The 18,794-nt window shown below is 38.5% G+C and overlaps 1 long non-coding RNA gene across 1 annotated transcript in view; it reads left to right on the top strand.

Annotated features, from left to right (window-relative positions):
* Positions 1-8,495: 8,495 nt before the first annotated feature.
* Positions 8,496-18,794, top strand: part of LOC118011970 — a 44,755-nt gene continuing 34,456 nt past the window's right edge. Inside the window, exon 1 of the long non-coding RNA XR_004679578.1 lies at positions 8,496-8,938. This is a non-coding gene — a long non-coding RNA (uncharacterized LOC118011970). The remainder of the gene's footprint in view (positions 8,939-18,794) is intronic.

The following is an 18,794-nucleotide window of genomic DNA, read 5'->3' as shown; positions in this document are numbered from 1 at the left end:
GGGAGGGGAAATGGGGAGGTGATGGTCAAAGGGTACAAAGTTTCAGTTGTACAAGATAAATAATTTTGGAGATCGAGTATGCAGGATAGAGCCCATAGCTAACAATACTATATTATATACTTAAGTTTGCTAAGAGGGTAGATCTCATGCCAAGTATTCTTAACACACAGGAAAATATAATAATATTAAGTGAAACTTTGGGAAGTGATGGATATGTCTATGTATTTGAGAGTAGTGATGGTGACAAGAGTGTAACTTAGCTGCACACTCATCAAGTTGTGTACAGTATATATGTACAGTTTTTTGCATGTCAGCCATACCTCAATAACATGTGTTTTTTTTTTTTTTTTTTAAGATTTATTTATTTATTTTAGAGAGAGAGAACACGAGTGGGGAAAGGAACAGAGAGACAGGGAGACAAGCAGACTCCCACTGAGCATGGAGCCAGATGCAGGGCTCGATCCCAGGGCCCTTAGATCATGACCTGAGCCGAAACCAAGAGTCAGACATGTAATGGACAGAGCCACCCAGGCACCCCGGTGTTTTGTTTTTTAAAGAAGGTAACGTGCATGACAGGTTGATTGATACTTAATGAAGTCAGAGAGATAAAGAGGATCCAGATCATGTAGGGCTTGATACCAGGGGAAGATCATATTTTATATTAGATGAAATAGGAAGAAAGTAGAAGGTTTTAAGCAAGAGAATAATATGCTTAATTTACATATTTTAAAGATGACTACGCCTGCAGCATAGTGAATTGGAAAGGGATGAAGGGGGACTGAAGGCAACACTGGGAGGCTGCTGCCCACATCCAGGGAAGTGCATCAGGGTGGGTGTGGGGAGCTGTGTAAATTGCAGATGCCTTTGGGGCATTGTTCTGAAGGCACTCTTGACAGACAAGCTGAAGATTTATAGGGAAGGGAAGCAAGTACCTACATTTTTGGCTGGAGAATTCCTCAGAAGAGTATATGGGCTAGCTGACTGCAGAGCGGACAGGCTAGCAGAGATGCTCCTATGGACCAGAACAGAAGTGGGTACATTTCAGATGTGGCCAGTGTGAACAGGCTGGAGTCCTCCCTAATGCAGCTAAGTCTGTAGAATTAAGTCCTCACTCCAGGGAGAAGGAGAAGGAGGGGAAATCCATGAAGCTCAAAATGGATGAGTTTACAACTGAGCTAATGACACATATTTTCTGCCATCGGGCAGATGGAGACTTAAAACAGAGGCCGAGTTGTCGAAATCTCAGCTGACATTTTTTTAATTGCCACTCTGAGTCTGTCCTTTGAGGAACGTATTCCTGCTGAGCACTGTTATTGAATGTTTCCTCCGTGTCCTGCACTTTGGTAGCATATTTACAGATGTTATCTTACTTAATCGTTACAAAAAACTACCTGAGAGTATTCCCATTTCTTAGATGAAAATCTTGTGTCTCAGAGGGGGATATGATTTGCTTAAATTCATGCAATTTGAAGTGAGGGGGCCACATTACCACTGAGGCGGGACTGAATCAAAAGTCCCCGTTCAAAGCTTCCACGTGTGCTCCCTCATCACACCATTTCTTGTTGGGGAGTTGACTCACTGGAATTAGTGGAAGGTGTTTACTTCCTCCCCTAAAAACCCTGGGGGCTGAAGAACATTCTGTTACTAATAGCCGGATGCCTTCTGGTAAGCAATCCTGCTCTTTTCCTGTAGAAGAGAGAAAGTCTTTTTTTTTTTTTTTCTACAGGAATTTAAAAGTTATAGCAATGTAGCTTCTGGGGTCAGTCACCTCTACTCCCTCTTCTCCTCTGCTATGTTTGTTCTCAGATGACAACCTTGCTTTTTAGTTGATTGAAAAAAGTGAAGAAATCTGACGAAAAATTCCACAGGCACCGACCACCACATCTACCTGCTCACGAGCATCAGTATTCTCCTTCCACTGCCTGAGAGGAGAAGTTGGGCTGAAGGGGATAAAAGGTATTGAACGTCCTCTGAGCATGGCAGAGTGAATGAGCTAAGGAAAGGCGATGGTATGGTATTTTTATGTGCGTTGTGTGATATATAACGTGTGTTTGTGTGGTGAGGCATGCGGGATGTGGTAGTGTGTGTGGAGGGGAGGGAGGCTTTGGCAGCATTAAGAGGTCATGTGAGGTGAGTTATCATGAAGTCAAGGTAAGCTAGTCACTATGGTGGATTTTATTACTGCAGTGGAACTCAGATGCACAATGGCAAACGGTGTAGACAAGTTGTGTTTAGCTGAAGCTACGGCTGACTCAAGTGAGTAGAATAGTGAGAAAGAGAGGCAAGGAGCTGAGTGTGAATTCAAGGTTGCAACTATAAAAATGGACTCTGAATCATTTCTGCCCCACCCTGCAACTACTATATCCTCCTCCCCAACTGCTCTTTGTCTTGCTCTGCCCACTGCAAACACCATGGCCTCCACTATATGCCTTACGTACTAGGACTGCTCCTTACCCAGGGCCTGATACCCTGTGGGGACTCCCTCCTCTTCCTCCTCCTCCAAGTATTCTTCACTCAAATGCTACAAGCTGCCAAGGCATTTCCTGGCCTCTCCGTCTAACATCCACCCCTCCTGACACTGTATCTCTGCCTCATTTTTCCCATCAGACTCTCCCACCTGAGTATAGAGTTTTGGTTTTGTCATCATATTTATCCTGTTGATTTATTTTTTGAATGCAAGATCAATCAGACCAGGGATATTTATATTTCACTGATACATCCGCAGCCCCTCGACTAGTTCCTTGCTCTACTTTTCCTCTTACAGTCCATCTTTGCTTAACATAGCCATTTAATAAAGGGATAAATATTTGTTGAAGGAAGACATAATTGAGCAAATGGGCACATGGATGGAATTTAGGCTGAATCAAGGAGTATGACATGATAGGAATGAAGGACCACGGAAGGGTGGAGGGACCAATGGCTCACGGGGCCTTTTGGGGAGCTAAGACTTGTTGACATTGAGGTACCAGAAGGATTGAATGGGGAAAGAGGGGTGAGATCACAGAGCAGCTGCAGGATAGGTGGTGGCAAGGCATCTAGGGTGTGAATACGGGAGTGAGAGACTGGGAAGCAAAAGGTCCAAGCTCCTTAGAAGAGAGGAGGTGGAGGAACAGAGAGGAGGGCCTGTTAGATGAGAGAAGCTAAAATCTGCAAAGAAGGAGGGAAAACCAACTCAGGTCAGTAGGATAGTTATAAGGAGGGCACGAGCCTGGTAAGACTGACAGCCTGAGGTTGCAAGCTTCTAAGAAGAGAGAGAGATAGTATGGTTTGGGAGTAGCCATAAGGAGCAGAGACAAAGGCCCTCCACAGATGTGTCTTCGGGGTTTCCTAAAGGAAACTTCTCAGTTTGGGGGATAAGACCTCAGGTTGGCTGCAAGTTCTATAAAAAAATAAAAAAGAAATGTGGCACGATCTGTATCCCTGTTAGCAAGAGAAGTTCATACTAGAGATGAGCTAAGAAGAAAAGAGATGAACAAAGTCCCAAATCTTTACAGTATTTTAGGCTTTAGTGAGGTTTTGTTATATTTAACAAATAACACACACATATATATTTGGTTTTGTTATAAATTTATTTCTCCAGATTTCCAATAATAAATATGTATGGCTTTTTATTGAGAAGACAACCCACAGAACATGTTTCTTCATGAATCACTGAGGCTTTATATCAAAGAATTCCTGTTTACCTTTTTAAGAAAATGTGAACCATCCAGGGATATGTGTGTAGTACTTCTAAACACCCACTCTCCTGCCATGATTTTCTTCCTTGTTTTTGTGTGAAGCTACCTCAGTGCAGCTAAATATTGGAAACCCCATTTGACTTTCCAGGGAGCTGCCAGAGGGCCACTGTGCTATCCCATGTCACCATGCTGTCGTGTCTTGTGGCATTGGTGCTTAGATGATTTCAGGTTGAGAAAATTCCAAGGCCATTATTAAGTTCCACCTGGGACTGCTAGCTCAAGTAACACCTTCTAATGCACTTCGATTACAGTCATGTTGGTCTATTGCCCTCCTTCACCTTGGCTTCATAATCACTACCAAATAAAATATACCAAAAGTGTAAACGGGCTCTAATATTAATTAACAAACAGCAACAAGATCTGGTCCCTGCATTTTAAGCTGAGCGGCATACTAATTCAGCAATGAAGCCTACAATTAAATAAAGATATTAAGTTAATATGTACCATGAATATGCAGTATGTTATAATTAAAATAATTTTTTAAAATACCTCCTTTCATTCTGCCATCAAACTAATTGAAAACTATTCGCCTGCATTAGAACATAGATTTAAAATTGAATACCTGTTCTCGTTTTCCTCCTCATTAGTTAAACAATAATAAAAATATTTAGTTTGCAGAACACATAATTTAGGAGATCAGGGTAATCAAAATTGTCTCCTGCTATGGGAGAAACTTGTCTTTCTCCTTTCAGCCTTCACCTGCTCTAAAAATACTGTGTGGTATGAAGCCTGTGGAAGGTACAAACATGTTGACTAGCTTGTGGCTGGTGGGAGAAATTTAACATTTAAATGGTGCACTCATTTCTCCACTTGAATTCTAAAAAAAAAGAAAAATTAAAGCTTTTTCAAATTTTATTTCAAAAATGTTGTGTTTGAACCTTTCGTGTATTTTACATTTGCTTTTCTGATTAAAAATGAGGTGTCATGTTTATGAAAGAGTGTTATGGTATAATCTGAAAGGAACTTAATTGAACTTAAATTTTAAAAAGAAAAAAAAAGAAAAAGAAAAGAACTAATCTATAAAAGCCTGGCTTCAGAAAATCAGTGACTTCTTCCCTTTGGATGGTCTGAAGTTTGCTGGTTTGGGTTCAGTTAATGGAGGAAGTCCAAGTTTCTCCTCTTTTAACTGACAGTGATCCTCTGTGTAGCTCCATGACAACCAGCTGGGCATTTTTTCCCTACTTGATAAATTTGAATTTGACCTCAATCATATTGCAAATTGATGTTTACTACCGAATGCAAACTGTAGAGTCTACCAAAGTCTAAGACCAGGAAGGACACTGTCCATCCAGCAAATCACATGCATGCCTTCCTGAACAAGAGAAAAATAGTCTAGCAAAGGGTATGAAAAATGGCAACTCCCAGGGAAGAGGGTAATTTTATCCACCAGAGAACTGGCGAGGAGCATTCATGGGTATTTCTCCTTAAGACTGCTCTTGTTCTACAGACAACAGCTGTCACCCAGCAGAGGGCTTCTCAGGACTGTGGAAATGAAGTGACTATCATGTCCTAAACCAGGAGAGTGGGTGGCTCACTGCCTTGGAGAGGATAATGGAGGTGCTGAATAGCATGGAGCCGGGTGGGGGAGGAAAAGTAATTTTCCCTCCACTCTTCCAGCCCTTGGCTGAGACACCCTTGTAATAAAAGACAGATCAACCAGAGAAAAACAAACAGACATTTAATAACATGCATACCTCCTGTATGCATGGGCGATATTTAGGAAACTAAATGACTCCCTGAGATGACCCAAATCACCACTTTAAATATCATCTTCAGCTAATAACAACATGTTGGGGTTAGGGAAATCAGGTATGGGAGATCTTCAGGAAAAGCACAGTAAATAAATATAAGGTTTTGTAGATTTAAGTCTCTGCCTTCCCCATTGATAACAGTTTCTAGAGAGATAATCATCCTCCTCTTCCTGGACATCAAGGGAGACACCCTTACAAATGGAGATTTCCGGGGCGCCTGGGTGGCTCAGTTGGTTAAATGACTGCCTTCAGCTCAGGTCATGATCCTGGAGTCCCTGGATCGAGTCCTGCATCGGGCTCCCTGCTCAGCGGGGAGTCTGCTTCTCCCTCTGACCCTCCTCCCTCTCATGCTCTCTGTCTCTCATTCTCTCTCTCTCAAATAAATAAATAAAATCTTTAAAAAAAATTAAAAAAAAAAAACAAAAAAAAACAAATGGAGATTTCCCTCCTAAATGTAAATGTGTCTTACAAAAGGGTAACTTCATTAGGTTTTCAGAGCTTTCCCTGTGTCTACTGTTTCTTAAAAATAATCAGCCTAGGGGCGCCTGGGCAGCTCAGTCAGTTAAGCATTGGACTCTTGGTTTCAGCTCAAGTCATGATCTCAGAGTCCTAGGATTGAGCCCTGCATCAGGTTCTGCACTCAGCAGGGAGTCTGTTGGAGATTCTCTCTCTCCCTCCCCCACTGCCCCTCCCCCCGCTCCTGTGAGCACTCTCTCTCTCTCTCTCAAACAAATAAATAAATCTTTAAAAAAAATAAAAATAACCCCAAATAATTCTTATGCCTCTGAAAGAATAAATATCCAACCAACGTGAAGATCTAACTGGTTTTATTAAGCAATCCATGAACTGGGCAGAATCCCATCAAGAGAGTACAAAGGAATCTGAGTTATACAAAATGGAAAGGTTTTATAGGAAAGAGAGTGGGGCAAGGAAGTTACCAGCAAAAGAAAAGGAAGGATTGTTCCAGGAAAGGTTACTCTCCCTTAGGAAAAGAGCAGGGGTTCTCATTAGGTGGGTTATCTCATCTTCCCTTGGGGAGAGGGGAATGAATAGGGCCCACAGGACAGATAACCTGTCTGGTGCTGACTAGACAAGTACATTTCTGGCGGAGATTGAATCTGCAATTAGATTAGGTATTAAGCCCTAGTTTGAAAGGCCTAGCATGAGGGACTCTGTTTTGGGCCTGTGGTTTTCTTTTTGACATGCCAAAGAGCCATATTTTGGGACGACGTGTTCTCCCCCCCTTCATAAGCCAGGACAAGTAAAGAATTCCTGCTCCTCCTCAGGAACTTCACAGAGATTTTGGCAGACTCTTGGAAGCCTCTAAGTATAAGCACTTGTCTTCCAAGCTTTCATACTCATGTTGGCAACATGAAGGGATCAAGCAGTAATGAGTAAGGTGAAGAGATTTGCAGCCTGAGATCTTCCAGGATCTCTTAGTGCCCATCTGCAAGTCATCTGTTCAGTATTTGTGTATATGCTATGTTCTATAACACAGGAACCTCTGAGAAATTATTTAGGGATCTCTTCTTTTTGCTACTGCATACCTGTCAGCCAATAAAGGAAGGAAGAAATCCCTCCTCTCTTACAAGAAGGGCAGAGAAGCCACAGAGTCCTGGGCTGCTCTGATGTCTGGTAGGATCTGGCATGGGACCTGAGCACTGCAGGGCTCCATAGGCCCCCACCTCCACCAGGTCTCAGCCCTTACAGAAGCCAGGGGGCCTAAGCACAGAGGTCCCTCCCTCTCTTTTCTTACAGCATTTACCTTAGAGAAATTGTGATTGTTAATTTCTGTATCCCTTTGAGATGTACATTTCTTTTAACTTAAAAATTATTTAAAAACCTTTTGCCAATTTTACAATCCCAGACTGTCATTCTCAAGGATCTAGGAGCCATCGCTTTGAAATGTAATTCTCTGGGGGCACCTGGGTGCCTCAGTCAGTTAAGCATCCTACTCTTGGTTTCCCCTGGGGTCATGATCTCAGGGTCATGAGATTGAGCCCCGTGTTGGGCTCCATGCTGGGCGTGGAACTTGCTTAAGTTTCTCTCTCTCTCTCCTTCTGCCCCTCCCCTGCTTGTGTTCTCTCTCTTTAAAAAAAAAAAAAAAAAAAAAAAAAGACAGAAAGAAATGTAATTATCTGGGAACATAGTGTCCTTATGTTCTACTCTCTGTGGGAGGATAGGAGCCTAATTCAGTGGGAACCTGGCTCCAAGTTGTAAATCTACCTCCTGTCTTGTGAGTGGGAGAAGTTTACTTTTCCCTTGGGTAAAGCCAATTAGCAAACACAGGTGGTTTAAGACCACTCCCTGACCCCCTCCCACCTCTGCCCCAGCTCTTAAATATTCTCCTGTTCTTTGTTTTAATAGATCTGGGTATCTAGAGCTGGTCTGAGCTCTTGTCCCTATTGCTGGTGTTAATATAGGAATAAAATCAACTTCTGTTCACATATCTTGTCCAGTGTCACTTTTCTGTACCAACACACACATAGGCCATAAGTCCTCTTGTATGATTAATGGAAGGAGGGTGGAGAATCCCCAAAGAACATATGACAGCAGCATTCTCATCAACCTCGGCCAATAGGGAATTTTTTCTTTAATTTAGAGAAATAAAGGAACCTGGCCATTCTTGCAATAGACTATGAAGGAGCAATTTACAATCTTTATGCAAATACCTTGTTGATGTATATTGAAGACATCAAAGATGGAAACTAAGACAGAGTCCAACAAAGCAGAAAGATAGATGTAGGTTTTTTAAAATATTATTTTATGTTCCTAAACTTCAGTTATAGTGGCTAATATTTTGAAATTAGCACAGCCCGTATGAAAAGTGTGAATGGGGGGAGACGAACCATGAGAGACTATGGACTCTGAGAAACAAACTGAGGGTTCTAGAGGGGAGGGGGGTGGGGGGATGGGTTAGCCTGGTGCTGGGTATTAAAGAGGGCACGTTCTGCATGGAGCACTGGGTGTTATACGCAAACAATGAATCATGGAACACTACATCAAAAACTAATGATGTAATGAATGGTGATTAACATAACATAATAAAAAAAAGAGAAAAAAAGTGTGAATGGAATGACACAGCACTTAATACAAATCAAAGCAAACTAAACATATAATTGAGGTTTTCCATCATATTCTATCAGTCTCTGCTTGTTCTGAGGTCTATACACGTCTGGGGAATCTAGTTCATGAGCTGACACAGTGGAGACTGTATGGGGGAAGCATCTTGTCGAGTCACTGTGGGATATTCATGTTCAGAAACTGAGCCCAAAAGGAGCTTAAACTGGCCCCTATCTCACCCAAGGGCACAACCAGGATCTCAGAAAGCAAATACAGAGGACAAAGCAGACAGAGTGAGAGAAGACCCCAACAAAGGAGAGAATACTCCATTTAGAAATACATCCCATTCTTCTCCCTTGGTCCCTGGCTCTGTTGTTCAACATGCAGGTATTTGTGACTTCTGGCCTTCATTTCAAACTACTTGTTTTACATAAGGCTTTCCTGCCTTGTTTAATGATTTTTTTCCTTGAATTCTGCCTTGTCAGATACCACAACCATAACCACAGGCTTTTATGATCTGTACTTTTGTTCATCTTTTTATTTTCCATCATCATGAATTGATTTATAGTAGTTGCGTCTCTTGCATTCAGTTTTTCATTAGATTTTGACTTTTGCTGTAATTTGAAAGTCTTTTTTTTTTTTTTTTTTTTGAGAGAGAGAGAAAGAGGGAGAGAAGGGGTGGGGGGAGGAGAAGAGGGAGAGAGAGAAGTAGGCTCCACACCCAGCACAGAGTCCAACGCGGGGCTCGATCTCACAACCCTAACATCATGACCTGAGCTGAAATCAAGGGTCAGATGTTTAACAGACTGAGCCACGCAGGTGTCCCTAATTTGAAAGTCTTTTAGTAGGTGAGTTTAGCATGTTTCCATTGATGGTTATAGGGATATGTTTGGTGTTGTTTCTACTATATTATTATGGTATTGCATTTTAATAGCTTTTTCAAACCTTTACTGCACAATATGATTCAGTTCTGATTTGTTTTTTGTGTTTTTTTCTAATAATTTTTATTTTTCATTTACTTTTACATTTGGCTTTAGAAAATCATTATAGAACAACATCATTAACACAAAAGAGTATTTGCCTCCTTCAAATTACTTAGGCAGGAAAACATTGTTGGGCTAATTTAAAAATAGAAACCAGGTATTTAGATATATTTAAAGAGAAATAGGAACATTCAAGACTGAAAATCATATAGTTTAACCTCATAAGTTAAACTTACCTAAAATGATTCGTACCCAGGAAATCAATAGCATGTTAGAGATAAATCTATATAATAATAATTTTTGATCACTCTCAGACAGTTTCTTAGTAACATAAAAGAGTATATCTATGACCACTTGAAAAAAATATTTTTTTGTCTATAAAATAGTCTTATCTGGAGATAGATCCTGAAATATATCTCTAAACCTAAAAATATCAGATTATGATATCTTGATAAAGAAATTGACCAAGAATTTTAAAAACTATACGACAAATGCTGAACTGCTAATTTTAGGATAGCTGATGGTTGCCCACTGAGGTAGGAGGAAGATGGATCCTGTGAATATGTCATGATACATGGCAAAGGGGAATTAAGGTTACAGGTGGACTTCAAGTTGCCAATCAGCTGATTTTAAGATTAAAGAGAATATCCTAGATTTTCCCTCGAGCCTTGAGCCTAATGCAATCACAAGTGTCCGTGAAAGATGGAAGAGAGGGACAGAAGAGTCGATGTCTGGTGTCCGAGTGATGCCATTGCTGGTTTTGAAGATGAAAGGAGGCTGTGAGCCAAAGAATACTGGTAGGTTCTAGAGGCTGGAAAAGGGGAAAGAACTACTCTCCCCTAAAGCACCCAGGAAAATACACAGCCCTGCCAGCACCTTGCCTGGGTCCAATTGAACCTTCTGACTTCCAGAATGGCAATATAATAAATCTGTGCTATTTTAAGCCACTAAGTCTATGGTGATTTGTTACAACAGCAAAAGGAAACTAATAACATCCATTTTTGTAAGCATGTGTGTGTGTGTGTGTGTGTGTGTCCTCCTCAGAACTTACAAGTTCAATGTGATTTTTGGAGTTTCTCTTAAGAAGTGAATACACACATTCCCAGACTGGGCACTGTAACCTCATTACTCTCAATCCTCAGTAAATTCAAACACACCTTGAGGCTCAGTACATCCAAAGTGATATGAAAATATTTAACTCTAAAGGCAACTCTATAAGTAATAATTTTAAAGAGACCTTACCATATCCCATACCACATGCTCTTCTTAAATAGATGTGAATTTTCATAAAGGTGTGCTATGTATCCAAGCCATAATTTTCAAACTAGAAATTTAGACTAATAGAATTTATTGAGGAAAAATTAATGCAAGCTAAAAAGAAAGGTGTTTGACATTTTGCTGACTTTCAACATGCCTTTTGTTAGTCTCTCATAGATAGGGCTAAACCATGGGATCAAATAGAGGGTAACACACTGATTTCTCAAGTGCCACTTTTTTTTTTCTGTAGGATACTCTGAAAAAAGCTCATCAACAGCTGCCTGGATTTTTCCCTGTGTTAAACTGAGTGAATAGAAGTGACTTTAAATGACAGTTTAGTTATTTATAGAGAAGCAGATGAAAGATTTATGCTCTGTTGGAATGCATCAGGTCAAGTATGAACATTTGAAATGGTAATAAACTAAAAAGTCAAGAATGCTGGCTTTTCATATCTTTTCATGCCATACTTATTGAGAACCCATAAGCCACACATTAAATATCTAAAAGTAGGCATCAAAAATATTCTAAGCAGCAGGATGTATCTGATTCTTCTTTATTAATAAAGGTAGCATAGTTTAGATAATTCTGGAGTGACAACAGGCACAAATGACAAATTTTAACTTTGGTTTAAACCTCTGTCTAGATGGAATGAATTGAATATAAGGAAGATTTTAGCACCTTGGCTTTAGTTTTTCATCGTTGTAAGTATGATAAACAGGGAGAAAAAAAGATGATGCTGGCAGGACCAGGGGCCAGGACCACCTGGCAAAAGTTTACCTGATGATAGAGAGTATCCAAAGCTGCAAAGGACATGCCAAAGAAAGCAAAGAGAGTCTTCTCCCATCCTTATATCTCTCTCTGATGATTCTCATTGACTAAATGTACCTAGAAAACAGAGAGCAAAAAAGCCTGGGAAATATATTTCCTTAAGAGACAGATAAGAGCAGGGGAAGGGCAGATAATTAATTGAGGGGAAACAGACACGTGAATGACATGCCAAGCATTGGCATAAAGTACATAAGAGAAGGGATTCTGCCATTTCTCTTTCCAGGTAGGGATGCCAACATGCAGAAGAGGTAAGGTGATTTTTACACCCTATTTTATTTTCATTGACTATGGCCACATCGGAAGAGATGTCTTGGTGTATAGGTGGGGCAGTAACTATATAATCACCTATTTGGATTTGCTTGTGTAGATATATCATTTTGAGTAAACCATGTTACTAGATTTTGGCCACATCCTTTAGTTACCTTTCAAACACAGTGGTTAAAATCTCTATTAAATACTAACACATCTTATGTATTGGATGAAGAGCACTGCTACTTATCTCCAGGATTTTGCCTTGTTTTTGTCAATTAACTCATTACTTATAAGCCTATCTTTGTCATCAATTTTATTTTATTTATTTTCTTTTTTAAATTTTATTTTATTTAAATTCAATTAATTAACATATAGTGTATCATTAGTTTCAGAGGTAGAGTTCAGTTATTCAACAGTTGCATATAACGCCCAGGGCTCATTACATCACATGCCCTTCTTAATGCCCATCACCCAGTTACCCCATCCTTCCCACCCACCACCCCTCCAGCAACCCTGTTTATTTCCTATAGTTAAAAGTCTCTTATGGTTTGTCTCCCTCTCTGATTTCATCTTATTTTTCCCTCCCTTCCCCTATGATCCTCTGTTTTGTTTCTTAAATTCCCCATATGATTGAAGTCATCTGATAATTATCATAATTAAAGGGTCAATCCAACAAGAAGATCTAACAAATTGTAAATATTTATGCCCCTAACTTGGGAGCAGCCAATTATACAAACCAATAAATAACAAAATTAAAGAAATACATTGATGATAATACAATAATAATAGGGGATTTTAACACCCCACTCACAGCAAAGGACAGATCATTTAAGCAGAAGATCAACAAGGAAACAAGGGCTTTGAATGGCACACTGCACCAGACGGACTTCACAGATATATTCAGAGCATTTCATCCTAAAACAACAAAGTACACATGCTTCTCGAGTGCATGCGGAACATTCTCCAGAATAGATCACATACTGGGTCACAAATAAAGTCTCACCTAGTACCAAAACATTGGGATTATTCTCTGCATGTTCTCAGACCGCAATGCTTTAAAACCTGAACTCAATCATAAGAGAAAATTTGGAAGGAACACAAACACATGGAAGTTAAAGAGCATCCAAAAAGAATGAATGGGTCAACCAGGAAATTAAAGAAGAATTAAAAAATTCATGGAAGCAAATGAAAATGAAAACACAACAGTTCAGAACCTTTGGGATGCAGCAAAGGTGGTCCTAAGAGGGAGGTATATAGCAATACAGGCCTTTCTAAGAAACAAGAAAAGTCTCAAATACACAACCTAATGTTACTCCTAAAGGATCTGGAAAAAGAACAGCAAATAAAGCCTAAACCCAGCAGGAAAAGAGAAATAATAAAGATTAGAGCAGAAATCAATGAAATAGAAACCAGAAGAACAGTAGAACAGATCAACAAAGCTAGGCTCTGATTCTTTGAAAGAATTAATAAGATTGATAAACCCCTGGCCAGACTTATTAAAAAGAAAAGAAAAAGGACCCAAATAAATAAAATCGTGAATTAAAAAGGAGAGATCACAACCAACACCAAAGAAATACAAACAGTTATAAGAACATACTATAAGCAACTATATGCCAACATGCCAAAAAATTAGGGAATCTGGAAGAAATGGATGCATTTCTGGAAACTTATAAACTACCAAAACTGAAACAGGAAGAAATAGAAAATCTGAACAGGCCCATAACAAGCAAGGAAATTAAAGTAGTAATCAAAAATCTCCCAACAAAAAAGAGCCCAGGGCCAGATGGCTTCCCAGGGGAATTCTACCAAATATTTAAAGAAGAATTAATACCTATTCTTCTGAAGCTGTTTGTCACCAATTTTAAAGGCCAGAGAGGGTGGTAGGGAGTTAAGCTTATCATTTATTATCCAATTAAATTTTTCCACATAGTAATCTAAGGAATAAAACACTGAATAATTCAAAATTACTCTTTAAGAGTTAAGACTCGGGGTGCCTGGGTGGCTCAGTCATTAAACGTCTGCCTTCGTCTCAGGTCATGATCCCAGGGTCCTGGGATCGAGTCCCACAACAGGCTCCCTGTTCAGCAGGAAGCCTGCTTCTCCTTCTCCCACTCCCCCTGCTTGTGTTCCCTCTCTCGCTGTCTCTGTCTGTCAAATAAATAAATAAAATCTTTAAAAAACTAAAAAAATAAATAAAAGTTAAGACTCTCAAATAACAAAATAACAGAGCCATTGAAGTAGTGAAGTTACATTTTATAGGTAAGTTGGTTGTGATGTCCATTATTAAGTGAACAGTGATGGATTTTAGATATATAAAGTAGCATAGATAAATAGCATTTTGGGAATAAAAAATGAGATCGAGAACATCTTTCTTTTGTTGCAAGATGGAATGTACTTAGTAATGTTGCAAAATGGAACATACTTATTTAATGTTGAGTGTGTGTGCCCAGGGCACCTGTTAACTTCCTTCCAGTGCTTCTCAATGTCTTAATGCTGCATGAACTGTCACAGACTCTATTAACATCTCATACTTTTGGTCATGTCTATGGTAGGCAGATTACTGGCCCCACAAAAATGTCCATTCGCTAATTTCCAGAAATTTCTGATATGCTATATTACCTGGTAAACAAGACTTTACAGGCATAATTAATGTTACAGACCTAATAGGGAGATCACCCTGGCTTATCCAGATGGTCCACTCTATTCATATGTGCCCTTAAAAGCAGAGAACTTTATTTAGCTAGAGTGAGAGAGAGACAGCAGAAGGGAAACTCAGAGAGATTGGAAACAAGCAAAATTTGACATGATGCACTGTTACTGGCTCTGAGATTTAGGAAGCTTAACCAACTGAGCCACCCAGGCACCCTTAAATAAAAGCATTTTATCTATACATCTAAGTCTACCTGTGCTATCATCTGACATCTATCTCCACACATAGAGATTGAATCATATTCACTTAACATGAATGATGTTTATTTTAAGGTGGTGGAATTTTTAAGCTCACTTTATAGTGGTCTGTATGCCTTATTCTTTTTTTTAAATTTAATTTTATTATGTTATGTTAATCACCATACAATACCTCATTAGTTTTTGATGTAGTGATCCACATATACCTTATTCTTTATCGTGAAGCTGTATAACTTTTTTTGAAAGTAAAGTTCATTGCTCTAAAAAATTTAGCAGACAATGACATCAAAACAATTTTGAATTATGGTTCATTATTATTGAATGCCAGCTGTGAAGAGCACAGATTAATCATATTAAGTTCATCAAATAAAAAGAATCTACAAGCATCATAAAATTATTTTTGATGCCTCAGATGATAATAAGCATTATACTATTATAAACATAAATACTCCAAATCCTAAAATAGGTTATCTCTTTATATCCAACTTATATTCATAGATATTTTTTGTTTTCAGTGTTCCACAAATTATCTTTAACGTATTTTTTAATTACTTCTTCTTTGTTCCTGAGGAACACCGTCCCAAAGCCTTTTCTCCTTAGTTCCAGTTTGGATTGTTACTCTCTGTCATCTCAACACTAATGTTCATCATCACATCATTTCAGAATCCCCCACCCTGATAACCCCGCTTGGATGCTTCTGTTGCTTGGATTGCATTTATTCCTTTTTCCTGGTCTATCATCTATTATTAGCAAGTAACTTCCTTGTGAAATGGGGGAAAAAATTTCTATGCCCTTGCAGAACAGATGATGTTTTTGGTTTTTAAATCTTGACAATTTACACCTATTTTAGCTAGATATAAATTTTCTCTAGAATTATTCTCTTTAAGAATTTTAAAAGGAATTGTCCAATTGTTTCTAGCATCCAAAGTTATAGGCAAAAAGTCAGATGACAGTGCCTCTTACTTATGACATGTCTCATAAATTTTTAGTATTACTAAAAATTACTTACTTATGACAAATCCCAGAAATTTTTAGTATTGTTACTGTACCTTTTGGCATAATAAAAATTTTAAACTGTGTACCTAGGTGAGTTTTACAATTTTAAAATATTAAGGAAAAAAAGTTAAGAGCAGTATAACTCCATGCAAAATCTATTTCTTGAATAGTTTTCTTGAATAAATAAGTTATTAAATAATGAATCAAACAAGAAACATTGGCTCTCCTTCCTCTGATAGATGAAAGTGCATTGAGGATGAAGTATTGTCTGTTAAGCACTAGATACTGACATGGCTTAAGCCAACACTGGCCTTAACCCAGTTGACGCCATGATATATTCCATCTAAGATGTCCTTGGCACTTGGCAAAATGAGTGAAAAGCTTTGGACTGAGATGGGTTAAAATGAGCTAAAGATCTAAATCAGAACTGTCCTATATATATATATATATATATATATATAACATGAGCCATATAAGTAATTTTAGGTGTCCTAGTAACATTTTTTTTTTGAGAGAGAGAGCTCGAGTGGGAGTGGGAGGGGGTGGCAGCGGAGGGGGAAGGGGCAGAGGGAGAAAAAGAACCTCAAGCAGGCTCCATGCTCAGTGGAGAACCCAATACAGGGCTCGATTTCATGACCCTGAGATCATGACCTCAGCCGAAATCAAGTTGGAGGCTCAGCCAACTGAGCCACCCAGGCGCCCCATGTTCCAGTAATATTTTAAAAAGTAAAAAAGAAACAAGTGAAATTAATTTTAGAAATATATTTTGTTTAAACAAACATGTCTAAAATATTATCACTTCAACATGAAATAAAAATGAAAGCAAAATTATTAAGTAGACATTACATTCTTTCTGTTTTTTACAAAGTATTCAAAATCTAGAGTGCATTTTTTTTTTTCCAGAATGATTTTGCCAGGCTTCTTTATTTTTTTTAAGTTTGGAGATATTTTTGTGTGTTTCTAATATTTAAAGGCTGTTTAAAATTAAGATGCCATAAAACATGTAGTGTGTTTAACATTTTACAATAATGATATTTTGAGAAGATGAGAAGATGAGAATAAATAACATTTTGTTTTATTCCATTATAGTAATTGCTATTTTCATGTTACCACAAAACTACCTAGCAATAAAACCTTCTGCTAGTTATTAAATCTATTTATTTATTTATTTATTATTTTATTTATTTATTTTAATTTTTTATCTGAGAATAGTTAATACACAATGTTACATTTGTCTCAGGTGTACAACACACTGATTCAAAATCTCTATACATTATGCTTTGCTCACACAAGTGTGATTACCATCTGTCACCGTTACAATGTCATTGACTATATTCCCTATGCTATACCTTTTATTCCCATGTTTACTCATTGGATAAAGAAAATGTGGCATATATACACAAGGGACTATTACACAGCCATAAAGGGGATGAGATCTTGCCATTTTGTAGCACCATGGATGGATCTAGACCAGAGGGTATTATGCTAAGTGAAATGTTGGAGAGGGAAAGACAAATACCATTTGATTTAATTTATATCTGGAATCTATAAAACAAAACAAATGAATAAACAAACAAAAAGCAGAATCAGACCTGCAAATACAGAGAACAAATTGAGGGTTGCCAGAGGAAAGGGGGGTTAGCAGATGGGCAAAATGGGTGAAGGGGGGTGGGAGGTATAGGAAACCAGGGTATATTTTGTCCTTACAGCACATGCTGGTCCACACTCGCCACACTTCAAGTGCTTGTAGCCCCATGTGTCAGTGAGTAACACCCAGACAAATAGCTATCATCTAAGATGGATAACAATTGTAAATTTTCTTCGCTATAATCTCTCTGCATTGTTTTTAGATTACATATAGACATCCCTTCCTCTGAAGAATTTCACTTTGTAGTTAAAATGACCACAAAAAAAGAAGAGGAAAGAGGAGGAATAGGAAGAAGAGGGTAAAGAGGAGGAGGAGGAACCCTGCTGTGGTTCTCTACACATAGAGTTTATCTGGTTCCCATCCTTCGTGTTTTTCCTACAAACTTTACCACCTGGATACTTTGTTGACCCCATTGGTTTGAAAAAATGCGTATGCTTATGAGCATAGAACCTAGTAGAAAACCAATAAAAATGTTATTGAATTTATTTACTTATGTATTACTTAACTTATCTATTACTAAGAAGGGTGAAAATAGAGCTCATGAATGTTTGCTTGTAGTTATGCCTTGGCTGAGGGGCTCAGAAGGAAGACAGGCTCTAGGGTGCTCTTCCATTAAGTCCAATTGTTATTTCTACACAGTGCAGGAGGCATCTAAAGTGAACCTAGATAATTAAGCTTATAAGAAAATTGAATGTTTTGGAACTTCTCTTGAGTGACCTGAGAAAACCCCACAGAAAAGAAGCTCTCCAACTGTGGTCCCACACCAGCCCCATCAGCATCTCTGGGGAACTTGTTAGAAATGCACCTCAGACCTTCACAACCACAGACTCCAAGGTTGAGGCAGTGATATATGGTTTGACCAGCTGTCCAGGTGCTTCCACCATGCACTCATGTTTGGGAACCACAACACAGAGCTCAGGGCAGACTTTCTAAAAATTGTTTTATTTCACCTCATACCTTCTGTTTGAAAACAGCAGTTATTAAATTTGGTTGCTTGGAAAATAGCAATGTGTGATATGTGGTAAATTTCCTTTGGGTCTCAGAATTAGTGAAAGTTTTGCCCTTGACAAAAACTAGTATATTTCTTTTTCATGATAAGAATTTTTCATAATGACTTGTACTTTGAGTTTGGCCACTGATTATCTCAGAACTAAATGTGAGATGTAAAACTAACAGCCCCTATCTGAATACAAGGATAAATAAATTAACCTCAACCCTTAGGTATGTATCACCACCTCATGAATAATAAAAGTTGAAGAAAGGTTGTAACACATCTAAATGTTTCCCATTATGCCCCAACTCATCAGATTCTGAGTTCACTTCCTTTATTGAGGTTTAAATACTGGCCTGATGAAGAGTACAGAACAATGAT

This window comes from Mirounga leonina, unplaced genomic scaffold, assembly GCF_011800145.1.
Source record: "Mirounga leonina isolate KUSES-001 unplaced genomic scaffold, KU_Mleo_1.0 Mir_151, whole genome shotgun sequence".
In the NCBI taxonomy this organism is placed as follows: Eukaryota; Metazoa; Chordata; class Mammalia; order Carnivora; family Phocidae; genus Mirounga; species Mirounga leonina.
The sequence above is the reverse complement of the archived record's forward strand: the minus strand, read 5'-3'. Positions and strand labels throughout refer to the sequence as shown.